The sequence below is a fragment of the Phyllobates terribilis genome, unplaced genomic scaffold (assembly GCF_046119375.1).
Source record: "Phyllobates terribilis strain yellow unplaced genomic scaffold, ASM4611937v1 Scaffold_437__1_contigs__length_1545540, whole genome shotgun sequence".
Taxonomy (NCBI): Eukaryota; Metazoa; Chordata; class Amphibia; order Anura; family Dendrobatidae; genus Phyllobates; species Phyllobates terribilis.
The window spans coordinates 176533-188851 of record NW_027363197.1 but is presented as its reverse complement, the minus strand read 5'-3'; the positions used below and the strand labels follow the sequence as shown (position 1 = coordinate 188851).

The 12319-nt window shown below is 44.1% G+C and overlaps 5 non-coding genes and 1 pseudogene across 5 annotated transcripts; all 6 read left to right on the top strand.

The window, feature by feature from the left end:
- Positions 1–1081: 1081 nt before the first annotated feature.
- On the top strand, positions 1082–1272 carry LOC141228529 (U2 spliceosomal RNA). Its single transcript, XR_012295341.1, has one exon. It is a non-coding gene; the product is annotated as a U2 spliceosomal RNA (small nuclear RNA).
- Positions 1273–2387: 1115 nt separating this feature from the next.
- LOC141228517 (U2 spliceosomal RNA) lies at positions 2388–2578 on the top strand. Its single transcript, XR_012295339.1, has one exon. It is a non-coding gene; the product is annotated as a U2 spliceosomal RNA (small nuclear RNA).
- Positions 2579–3693: 1115 nt separating this feature from the next.
- On the top strand, positions 3694–3884 carry LOC141228506 (U2 spliceosomal RNA). Its single transcript, XR_012295338.1, has one exon. It is a non-coding gene; the product is annotated as a U2 spliceosomal RNA (small nuclear RNA).
- Positions 3885–4999: 1115 nt separating this feature from the next.
- Positions 5000–5115, top strand: LOC141228488 (U2 spliceosomal RNA; annotated as a pseudogene).
- Positions 5116–5639: 524 nt separating this feature from the next.
- Positions 5640–5824, top strand: LOC141228341 (U2 spliceosomal RNA). The gene has a single exon (XR_012295256.1). It is a non-coding gene; the product is annotated as a U2 spliceosomal RNA (small nuclear RNA).
- Positions 5825–6939: 1115 nt separating this feature from the next.
- On the top strand, positions 6940–7130 carry LOC141228495 (U2 spliceosomal RNA). The gene has a single exon (XR_012295337.1). It is a non-coding gene; the product is annotated as a U2 spliceosomal RNA (small nuclear RNA).
- Positions 7131–12319: the final 5189 nt, after the last annotated feature.

Genomic DNA, 12319 nt, shown 5'->3' with positions numbered 1-12319 from the left:
ATTCAATGTTTTTTGTTCATTTTGCTTGTTTGTCGGATTTTGGGATGGACTCTTTGGCTTTGCTTTTCTTCTCCTCATTGGATTTTTCATGTTCAAAGTTGCAGAAGCCAGATTACAAGCTCATTTTGGTTCAACTTCAGCAACTGTGCATTGCATTGCCATGTAATGTGATGCAATGCTATCTTTCTAGCTCTCCCTTTTTACTTCCTTTTGGATAAACAGACATATTAGGCAAGCATTTTGGAGCTTTCACCTAAATAACTACAGGTGGTGAGATAAGCTGCACAATATAATTGACCTTTCAGTATATTGTTGCACACACACCATCTATTTAGCAAATGCCCTTGTTATCAACAGCAGCCTTTTAAACTCACCTGAGCTAACAGGTATGTGCGCTGGTTACTCTGCTGCGCTTAAAATTTCTTTTTTGGTTTGCTACAATGCCTTTTCTGAAACGTTGTCTCCTTCTGCTGGAACACTGACTTCTTTCATTTAATGCCTGCAGACTATAAAAGAGAACCCAACCCAAAAAGTTTGGTTGATTAGTCTGTGGCATTCTGTTAAACTGTTGCTTATGGCGGTCTCTGTGAGCTTCTCAGCGACATTCAGCCAGCCAGGTATCCTGCGTGCAGTAGATGGAATGTGGCAATGGAACGCTGGCTGCGCGTGTCATAATAGGCTCTGAGCCTTTATATACCTGTGCACAGCAGCAGCCACCTTCAGTCTGCTGCTGGACAGCCAGCAGCAGCAGCAGCAGGAGAGGTATGTAATCAGGAGCCCTCCTGCTAAGGGTAGACAGCTGCTCGTTCCACCCCACCCCCCGCCTTAATTGGTTCTCCTCCCTTCCAACGGTGTTGAGGCGGGTGGGAACAGCAGGGGGTGAAGGTGCTGTGTTTAAAGAGGTGGAGTTATGCAGATCTAAAACGCGTGGATTGCAGCAGCAGCAAGCCGAAAAGTGCAGGCATGTAAGGGATCTAGAGGTTGACAACATGTCTTCTTAACGGGAGTCCAGGAGCTCATCTCCACAAATGGACTTTTCAGGATCCTTGGGTGGCTCCGTAGTTTGAAACCAATTCTGGTTATCGCTTCTCGGCCTTTTGGCTAAGATCAAGTGTAGTATCTGTTCTTATCAGTTTAATATCTGATACGTCCCCTATCTGGGGACCATATATTAAATGGATTTTTAGAACAGGGAGATGGAAAAAGAGCTTGCTCTGTCCACTCCACGCATTGACCTGGTATTGCAGTATCTCCAGGACCGGTGCACCCCTTCTTTAATGCAGTTTCTAAAATCAGAAAGAATTGAATTCAATGTTTTTTGTTCATTTTGCTTGTTTGTCGGATTTTGGGATGGACTCTTTGGCTTTGCTTTTCTTCTCCTCATTGGATTTTTCATGTTCAAAGTTGCAGAAGCCAGATTACAAGCTCATTTTGGTTCAACTTCAGCAACTGTGCATTGCATTGCCATGTAATGTGATGCAATGCTATCTTTCTAGCTCTCCCTTTTTACTTCCTTTTGGATAAACAGACATATTAGGCAAGCATTTTGGAGCTTTCACCTAAATAACTACAGGTGGTGAGATACGCTGCACAATATAATTGACCTTTCAGTATATTGTTGCACACACACCATCTATTTAGCAAATGCCCTTGTTATCAACAGCAGCCTTTTAAACTCACCTGAGCTAACAGGTATGTGCGCTGGTTACTCTGCTGCGCTTAAAATTTCTTTTTTGGTTTGCTACAATGCCTTTTCTGAAACGTTGTCGCCTTCTGCTGGAACACTGACTTCTTTCATTTAATGCCTGCAGACTATAAAAGAGAACCCAACCCAAAAAGTTTGGTTGATTAGTCTGTGGCATTCTGTTAAACTGTTGCTTATGGCGGTCTCTGTGAGCTTCTCTACGACATTCAGCCAGCCAGGTATCCTGCCTGCAGTAGATGGAATGTGGCAATGGAACGCTGGCTGCGCGTGTCATAATAGGCTCTGAGCCTTTATATACCTGTGCACAGCAGCAGCCACCTTCAGTCTGCTGCTGGACAGCCAGCAGCAGCAGCAGCAGGAGAGGTATGTAATCAGGAGCCCTCCTGCTAAGGGTAGACAGCTGCTCGTTCCACCCCACCCCCCGCCTTAATTGGTTCTCCTCCCTTCCAACGGTGTTGAGGCGGGTGGGAACAGCAGGGGGTGAAGGTGCTGTGTTTAAAGAGGTGGAGTTATGCAGATCTAAAACGCGTGGATTGCAGCAGCAGCAAGCCGAAAAGTGCAGGCATGTAAGGGATCTAGAGGTTGACAACATGTCTTCTTAACGGGAGTCCAGGAGCTCATCTCCACAAATGGACTTTTCAGGATCCTTGGGTGGCTCCGTAGTTTGAAACCAATTCTGGTTATCGCTTCTCGGCCTTTTGGCTAAGATCAAGTGTAGTATCTGTTCTTATCAGTTTAATATCTGATACGTCCCCTATCTGGGGACCATATATTAAATGGATTTTTAGAACAGGGAGATGGAAAAAGAGCTTGCTCTGTCCACTCCACGCATTGACCTGGTATTGCAGTATCTCCAGGACCGGTGCACCCCTTCTTTAATGCAGTTTCTAAAATCAGAAAGAATTGAATTCAATGTTTTTTGTTCATTTTGCTTGTTTGTCGGATTTTGGGATGGACTCTTTGGCTTTGCTTTTCTTCTCCTCATTGGATTTTTCATGTTCAAAGTTGCAGAAGCCAGATTACAAGCTCATTTTGGTTCAACTTCAGCAACTGTGCATTGCATTGCCATGTAATGTGATGCAATGCTATCTTTCTAGCTCTCCCTTTTTACTTCCTTTTGGATAAACAGACATATTAGGCAAGCATTTTGGAGCTTTCACCTAAATAACTACAGGTGGTGAGATAAGCTGCACAATATAATTGACCTTTCAGTATATTGTTGCACACACACCATCTATTTAGCAAATGCCCTTGTTATCAACAGCAGCCTTTTAAACTCACCTGAGCTAACAGGTATGTGCGCTGGTTACTCTGCTGCGCTTAAAATTTCTTTTTTGGTTTGCTACAATGCCTTTTCTGAAACGTTGTCTCCTTCTGCTGGAACACTGACTTCTTTCATTTAATGCCTGCAGACTATAAAAGAGAACCCAACCCAAAAAGTTTGGTTGATTAGTCTGTGGCATTCTGTTAAACTGTTGCTTATGGCGGTCTCTGTGAGCTTCTCAGCGACATTCAGCCAGCCAGGTATCCTGCGTGCAGTAGATGGAATGTGGCAATGGAACGCTGGCTGCGCGTGTCATAATAGGCTCTGAGCCTTTATATACCTGTGCACAGCAGCAGCCACCTTCAGTCTGCTGCTGGACAGCCAGCAGCAGCAGCAGCAGGAGAGGTATGTAATCAGGAGCCCTCCTGCTAAGGGTAGACAGCTGCTCGTTCCACCCCACCCCCCGCCTTAATTGGTTCTCCTCCCTTCCAACGGTGTTGAGGCGGGTGGGAACAGCAGGGGGTGAAGGTGCTGTGTTTAAAGAGGTGGAGTTATGCAGATCTAAAACGCGTGGATTGCAGCAGCAGCAAGCCGAAAAGTGCAGGCATGTAAGGGATCTAGAGGTTGACAACATGTCTTCTTAACGGGAGTCCAGGAGCTCATCTCCACAAATGGACTTTTCAGGATCCTTGGGTGGCTCCGTAGTTTGAAACCAATTCTGGTTATCGCTTCTCGGCCTTTTGGCTAAGATCAAGTGTAGTATCTGTTCTTATCAGTTTAATATCTGATACGTCCCCTATCTGGGGACCATATATTAAATGGATTTTTAGAACAGGGAGATGGAAAAAGAGCTTGCTCTGTCCACTCCACGCATTGACCTGGTATTGCAGTATCTCCAGGACCGGTGCACCCCTTCTTTAATGCAGTTTCTAAAATCAGAAAGAATTGAATTCAATGTTTTTTGTTCATTTTGCTTGTTTGTCGGATTTTGGGATGGACTCTTTGGCTTTGCTTTTCTTCTCCTCATTGGATTTTTCATGTTCAAAGTTGCAGAAGCCAGATTACAAGCTCATTTTGGTTCAACTTCAGCAACTGTGCATTGCATTGCCATGTAATGTGATGCAATGCTATCTTTCTAGCTCTCCCTTTTTACTTCCTTTTGGATAAACAGACATATTAGGCAAGCATTTTGGAGCTTTCACCTAAATAACTACAGGTGGTGAGATACGCTGCACAATATAATTGACCTTTCAGTATATTGTTGCACACACACCATCTATTTAGCAAATGCCCTTGTTATCAACAGCAGCCTTTTAAACTCACCTGAGCTAACAGGTATGTGCGCTGGTTACTCTGCTGCGCTTAAAATTTCTTTTTTGGTTTGCTACAATGCCTTTTCTGAAACGTTGTCGCCTTCTGCTGGAACACTGACTTCTTTCATTTAATGCCTGCAGACTATAAAAGAGAACCCAACCCAAAAAGTTTGGTTGATTAGTCTGTGGCATTCTGTTAAACTGTTGCTTATGGCGGTCTCTGTGAGCTTCTCTACGACATTCAGCCAGCCAGGTATCCTGCCTGCAGTAGATGGAATGTGGCAATGGAACGCTGGCTGCGCGTGTCATAATAGGCTCTGAGCCTTTATATACCTGTGCACAGCAGCAGCCACCTTCAGTCTGCTGCTGGACAGCCAGCAGCAGCAGCAGCAGGAGAGGTATGTAATCAGGAGCCCTCCTGCTAAGGGTAGACAGCTGCTCGTTCCACCCCACCCCCCGCCTTAATTGGTTCTCCTCCCTTCCAACGGTGTTGAGGCGGGTGGGAACAGCAGGGGGTGAAGGTGCTGTGTTTAAAGAGGTGGAGTTATGCAGATCTAAAACGCGTGGATTGCAGCAGCAGCAAGCCGAAAAGTGCAGGCATGTAAGGGATCTAGAGGTTGACAACATGTCTTCTTAACGGGAGTCCAGGAGCTCATCTCCACAAATGGACTTTTCAGGATCCTTGGGTGGCTCCGTAGTTTGAAACCAATTCTGGTTATCGCTTCTCGGCCTTTTGGCTAAGATCAAGTGTAGTATCTTTTGAAAAGGCAGTTTTGTCCTTGGGCTGCCCTAGTAAATTGATGCATATTACACACTGGTTTGGTGCACTTGTTAGTACGCCAGGTGGCTCATAGAGTTATCTGATGGAAAACATGGCCCTCCAGGATTGAAGTCACTAGGCTGGGTAAGTGTGAGGGCTTTGGAGCAATGTGCCCCAGGAGTAGGCGCCCTGGTGGGAGTCCAAGCTTACTGGGACTGGGAACCCCAGAAAGACTTGGCTTCGTAGCACGCCGCACCTTTGCCAATCATACTTTCTGAGCAACCCCCCCTATTCCTGGCCTCCGGGCTAGGAAGGGGAATTTTTATAAACCCGGTCGGAGGTCCGGTCAGCTTTGGGCTGAGAAACCAACACAGGCTCCAGCTCCACTAGGGTGGCAGCCTAGATGGAAGCTGGGAGCACGAAAACGGCTCTTCTCCGGCTTCGGCTAGGGAGAGCATCGGAGATCCCTGACCCTCGCTGTGGCCTTCTGGCTCGGAGGGATGGGGATGGTTTATTGGGGACCCTCTCCTCCGGGAAGGGTCCACATGAATCCTCGCCTCGTGCGCTGTTTTGGTGTGACTTCGGTCACATTTTTCAGTGCCTTGGATGCAGCTTCAATCAAAAAAAAATCTGTTCTTATCAGTTTAATATCTGATACGTCCCCTATCTGGGGACCATATATTAAATGGATTTTTAGAACAGGGAGATGGAAAAAGAGCTTGCTCTGTCCACTCCACGCATTGACCTGGTATTGCAGTATCTCCAGGACCGGTGCACCCCTTCTTTAATGCAGTTTCTAAAATCAGAAAGAATTGAATTCAATGTTTTTTGTTCATTTTGCTTGTTTGTCGGATTTTGGGATGGACTCTTTGGCTTTGCTTTTCTTCTCCTCATTGGATTTTTCATGTTCAAAGTTGCAGAAGCCAGATTACAAGCTCATTTTGGTTCAACTTCAGCAACTGTGCATTGCATTGCCATGTAATGTGATGCAATGCTATCTTTCTAGCTCTCCCTTTTTACTTCCTTTTGGATAAACAGACATATTAGGCAAGCATTTTGGAGCTTTCACCTAAATAACTACAGGTGGTGAGATAAGCTGCACAATATAATTGACCTTTCAGTATATTGTTGCACACACACCATCTATTTAGCACATGCCCTTGTTATCAACAGCAGCCTTTTAAACTCACCTGAGCTAACAGGTATGTGCGCTGGTTACTCTGCTGCGCTTAAAATTTCTTTTTTGGTTTGCTACAATGCCTTTTCTGAAACGTTGTCTCCTTCTGCTGGAACACTGACTTCTTTCATTTAATGCCTGCAGACTATAAAAGAGAACCCAACCCAAAAAGTTTGGTTGATTAGTCTGTGGCATTCTGTTAAACTGTTGCTTATGGCGGTCTCTGTGAGCTTCTCAGCGACATTCAGCCAGCCAGGTATCCTGCCTGCAGTAGATGGAATGTGGCAATGGAACGCTGGCTGCGCGTGTCATAATAGGCTCTGAGCCTTTACATACCTGTGCACAGCAGCAGCCACCTTCAGTCTGCTGCTGGACAGCCAGCAGCAGCAGCAGCAGGAGAGGTATGTAATCAGGAGCCCTCCTGCTAAGGGTAGACAGCTGCTCGTTCCACCCCACCCCCCGCCTTAATTGGTTCTCCTCCCTTCCAACGGTGTTGAGGCGGGTGGGAACAGCAGGGGGTGAAGGTGCTGTGTTTAAAGAGGTGGAGTTATGCAGATCTAAAACGCGTGGATTGCAGCAGCAGCAAGCTGAAAAGTGCAGGCATGTAAGGGATCTAGAGGTTGACAACATGTCTTCTTAACGGGAGTCCAGGAGCTCATCTCCACAAATGGACTTTTCAGGATCCTTGGGTGGCTCCGTAGTTTGAAACCAATTCTGGTTATCGCTTCTCGGCCTTTTGGCTAAGATCAAGTGTAGTATCTGTTCTTATCAGTTTAATATCTGATACGTCCCCTATCTGGGGACCATATATTAAATGGATTTTTAGAACAGGGAGATGGAAAAAGAGCTTGCTCTGTCCACTCCACGCATTGACCTGGTATTGCAGTATCTCCAGGACCGGTGCACCCCTTCTTTAATGCAGTTTCTAAAATCAGAAAGAATTGAATTCAATGTTTTTTGTTCATTTTGCTTGTTTGTCGGATTTTGGGATGGACTCTTTGGCTTTGCTTTTCTTCTCCTCATTGGATTTTTCATGTTCAAAGTTGCAGAAGCCAGATTACAAGCTCATTTTGGTTCAACTTCAGCAACTGTGCATTGCATTGCCATGTAATGTGATGCAATGCTATCTTTCTAGCTCTCCCTTTTTACTTCCTTTTGGATAAACAGACATATTAGGCAAGCATTTTGGAGCTTTCACCTAAATAACTACAGGGGAGGAGTCCTGAGGAGATAATTTGCATATTCCCACTGCATTTTGGGGTAAGTGAAGAGTCTCCGCGAGCTCAAAGAACACTGGATTTTGGCTGTTGGAGCTGAAAAGAGGACATCGGTAAACCAGGTGAGGAGTCCTGAGGAGATAATTTGCATATTCCCACTGCATTTTGGGGTAAGTGAAGAGTCTCCGCGAGCTCAAAGAACACTGGATTTTGGCTGTTGGAGCTGAAAAGAGGACATCGGTAAACCAGGGGAGGAGTCCTGAGGAGATAATTTGCATATTCCCACTGCATTTTGGGGTAAGTGAAGAGTCTCCGCGAGCTCAAAGAACACTGGATTTTGGCTGTTGGAGCTGAAAAGAGGACATCGGTAAACCAGGGGAGGAGTCCTGAGGAGATAATTTGCATATTCCCACTGCATTTTGGGGTAAGTGAAGAGTCTCCGCGAGCTCAAAGAACACTGGATTTTGGCTGTTGGAGCTGAAAAGAGGACATCGGTAAACCAGGGGAGGAGTCCTGAGGAGATAATTTGCATATTCCCACTGCATTTTGGGGTAAGTGAAGAGTCTCCGCGAGCTCAAAGAACACTGGATTTTGGCTGTTGGAGCTGAAAAGAGGACATCGGTAAACCAGGGGAGGAGTCCTGAGGAGATAATTTGCATATTCCCACTGCATTTTGGGGTAAGTGAAGAGTCTCCGCGAGCTCAAAGAACACTGGATTTTGGCTGTTGGAGCTGAAAAGAGGACATCGGTAAACCGCGCGCCTACCGGCGCGCGCATTTTGAAGCTTTTTTTTAAGCTTTTTTCACTGTTTTCAGAACATTAACAATAAGAACATGGAAGAGTCCAGGAGCCATTTGGTGAGCTGCATATCCTGCTACATGTTCACAGACTTGCCAGTGGAAAAGCCAGACTTCACATGCCAGAAATGCAAGCTTGTGTCCCTGTTGGAGGAAAAGTTGCGAAATCTAGAAGAGAGGTTAACTACCTTGAAAATCATTAAGGAAGGTGAAGAGTTCTTAGACAGAGCAGAATTATCTCTTCATGATTCAGAAAGAGAAGAAATTCTCTCTGCACCTGAGGAAACAGAGGAATGGAAGCCTGTGACCCACAGAAGCAGGAGGATCGAGAGGCAGTCAGCACCCATACTGCTCAGGAACCAGTACCAGGCTCTCACGCAGGAGAACCATGAAGAAATACAGCAAGATAAGACTTTGCCAGCAATGAATAACCTTGTAAGCCCTCAGAATCCTCCTGGATGGAGAAAGAAGAATGTTGTGAAGAAAAAACAGAGAGTGGTGGTCATGGGGGATTCCCTGTTAAGAGGAACAGAGGCCGCTATCTGCAGACCAGACATAACCTCAAGAGAAATGTGCTGTCTTCCAGGAGCAAAAATTAAAGATGTGTCTGACAGGATATCAAGACTCTTCAGACCTACAGATCACTACCCATTCCTGCTAATACATGTGGGGACAAATGACACCGCAAGAAAGGACCTGGAAACCATCTGCAGTGACTTTGAAGACTTAGGCAAGAAAGTGAAAGAATTGGGAGCGCAGGTGGTCTTCTCATCCATCCTCCCAGTGGATGGCCATGGAACAATGAGGTGGAATAAGATTCTACAGGTGAACAACTGGCTACGTCGATGGTGCCGTCAACAAGGATTTGGATTTCTGGATCACGGAATGAATTACCTATACGATGGACTACTTGCTAGAGATGGGGTGCACCTTACGAAGACTGGAAAACATGTATTTGGAAGTCGCCTTGCTACACTCATCAGGAGAGCTTTAAACTAGAACAATGTGGGAAGGGAAGCAAAAGGCCAGAAAAAGCCATACAGCTGACAAATACTATTGAGATCTCTGCTACTGGAAGTGGAAAGGAAGAACAAAGACAAAAAAATCTAAATAATAAAAATATGGGAGGAAGAGAAACCAATCACAAACTAAAATGTTTTTATACAAATGCACAAAGCATGGGCAACAAACAAGGAGAATTGGAAGTACTAACGCAGGAAAAGAAATATGATGTCATTGGAATCACTGAAACTTGGTGGGACGATACACATGATTGGAATAAAAGGCTAAAAGGATACAACTTATTTGCAAGAAACAGACTTGATAAACGAGGAGGAGGTGTTGCATTGTATGTTAGAAAAGCGTATATCTGCACAGAGATTGAAGCTTCAGAGACTGGGAGTTCTGTGGAAACTGTTTGGGTAAGAATACAAGGAGAGAACAACGGAAAGGACACCATTGTAGGCATTTACTACAGGCCACCTGGGCAAGCTGAAGATATGGATGAACTCTTTATGTATCAAATGACCAAGTTCTCCAAAAAATATGACGTAGTGGTCATGGGAGATTTCAACTATCCAGACATTTGTTGGGAATCTCTCTCAAGTAAAACTAACAGGTCAAGCAAATTCTTATCCTCTCTTGCTGACAACTTTATCTTCCAAAAGGTAGGGGAGAAAACAAGGGGATCTGCTACTTTGGATCTAATTCTTATAAACAGGGAGGAAATGGTTGAGGAGGTAAAGGTGGCTGGGACCCTAGGAGGCAGCGATCATGCTATTATAGAATTTTGGATAACTAGAGGAGGAAGACATGTGAAGACTCAAACTTCAAGGTTAGATTTTAGAAAGGCAGATTTTAAGAGACTCAGAAAGAGAATAGGAGGGATCCAATGGCTGGATGTCCTTAAGGACAAAAATGTCCAGAAAGGATGGGAAATTTTTAAAAATGAGATTCTCACAGCACAATCGTTAACAATCCCGAAAAGTAGGAAGAATGGGAAGCATTTAAGGAAACCAGGATGGATGAACACAGAACTTAAACACATGCTAAAAAGAAAGAAAGAAATGTTTATTAAATGGAAAGAGGGAGGCATATCTAAAGAAGATTATAATGCAGTCTGCAGATCCTGCAGGGCACGTATCAGGTTAGCTAAAGCTGACAATGAATTAAGGCTTGCAAGAGATGTCAAAAGCAATAAAAAAGGATTTTGGGGGTATGTCAAAAGTAAAAGAAAAGTCAAAGATGCTATAGGATTTTTACAGGATGAAAATGGAGAAATGGTAAGAGAGGATGTTGAGAAGGCCGAACTTTTTAATTCCTATTTTGCATCTGTTTTCTCTCAGAAAGAAAATGTAACATCAACTGATCTTCACTGTCCTTTTAAAGGAATAGAGGAATCCAAGTTATCAGTAAACAGAAAGATTGTGAGGGAATATTTAGCTAACATAAATGAGTTCAAGTCTCCAGGTCCAGATGAATTACACCCCAGAGTACTGAAGGAGATTGTAGAAGAAATTTTAGAACCACTCTCCATAATCTTTGAAAATTCTTGGAGAACAGGAGAAGTCCCAGAAGACTGGAGAAGAGCAAATGTTGTTCCTATCTTCAAAAAGGGGAAGAAGGTGGACCCAGGGAACTATAGGCCGGTGAGTCTGACTTCTATACCAGGAAAGATCTTTGAACAAATTATTAAACAACATGTATGTAAGTACATGGATAAGAATGAAGTGATTAACCAGAGTCAGCATGGGTTTGTAACCAACAAGTCATGTCAGACTAACTTAATTTCCTTCTATGACAGAATCACTGACTGGGTGGATCAGGGAAATGCTGTAGATATAGTATATCTTGACTTCAGCAAAGCATTTGACAAAGTATCTCACATCATCCTTATTGAAAAAATGACCAAGTATGCAATGGACCAGGCAACTGTTAGGTGGATTCATAACTGGCTTAGTGATCGGACTCAAAGGGTGGTTGTAAATGGCTTCACATCCAGCTGGATGAATGTCTCAAGTGGGGTACCACAGGGCTCCGTCCTGGGACCTGTATTGTTCAACATCTTTATCAATGATTTAGATGAAGGAATTGAGGGTAAACTGATTAAATTTGCTGATGACACAAAGCTAGGAGGGATAGCTAATACTAGAGAAGAGAGAGAGAGGATTCAAAAAGACCTAAATAAACTGGAGCAGTGGGCAGCAACCAACAGAATGGTTTTTAACAGGGAAAAATGCAAAGTACTACATCTGGGCAATAAAAATGAAAAAAGCATATACAGAATGGGAGGAATAGAGCTAAGCAACAGTACATGTGAAAAAGACTTAGGTATACTAATAGATCATAGACTGAACATGAGTCAACAGTGTGATGCAGCAGCAAAAAAGGCAAATACAATTCTGGGATGTATTAACAGAAGCATACAGTCTAGATCACGTGAAGTCATTATCGGTCTTTACTCCTCTTTGGTCAGACCTCATCTGGAATACTGTGTACAGTTTTGGGCACCACATTTTAAAAAAGACATAGACAAACTGGAGCAAGTTCAGAGAAGAGCGACCAGAATGGTGACTGGTCTGCAAACCATGTCCTATGAGGAACGGTTGCAGGATTTGGGAATGTTTAGCTTGCAAAAAAGAAGACTGAGAGGAGACTTAATAGCTGTCTACAAATATGTCAAGGGCTGTCACATTGTAGAAGGATCATCTTTATTCTCATTTGCACAAGGAAAGACTAGAAGCAATGGGATGAAACTAAATGGGAGGAGACACAGATTAGATATTAGAAAAAACTTTTTGACAGTTAGGGTGATTAATGAGTGGAACAGGCTGCCACGAGAGGTGGTGAGTTCCCCTTCAATGGACGTCTTCAAACAGAGGCTGGACAGACATCTGTCTGAGATGATTTAGTGAATCCTGCTTTGAGCAGGGGGTTGGACCAGATGACCCAGGAGGTCCCTTCCAACTCTACCATTCTATGATTCTATGATTCTATGAGGTGGTGAGATACGCTGCACAATATAATTGACCTTTCAGTATATTGTTGCACACACACCATCTATTTAGCAAATGCCCTTGTTATCAA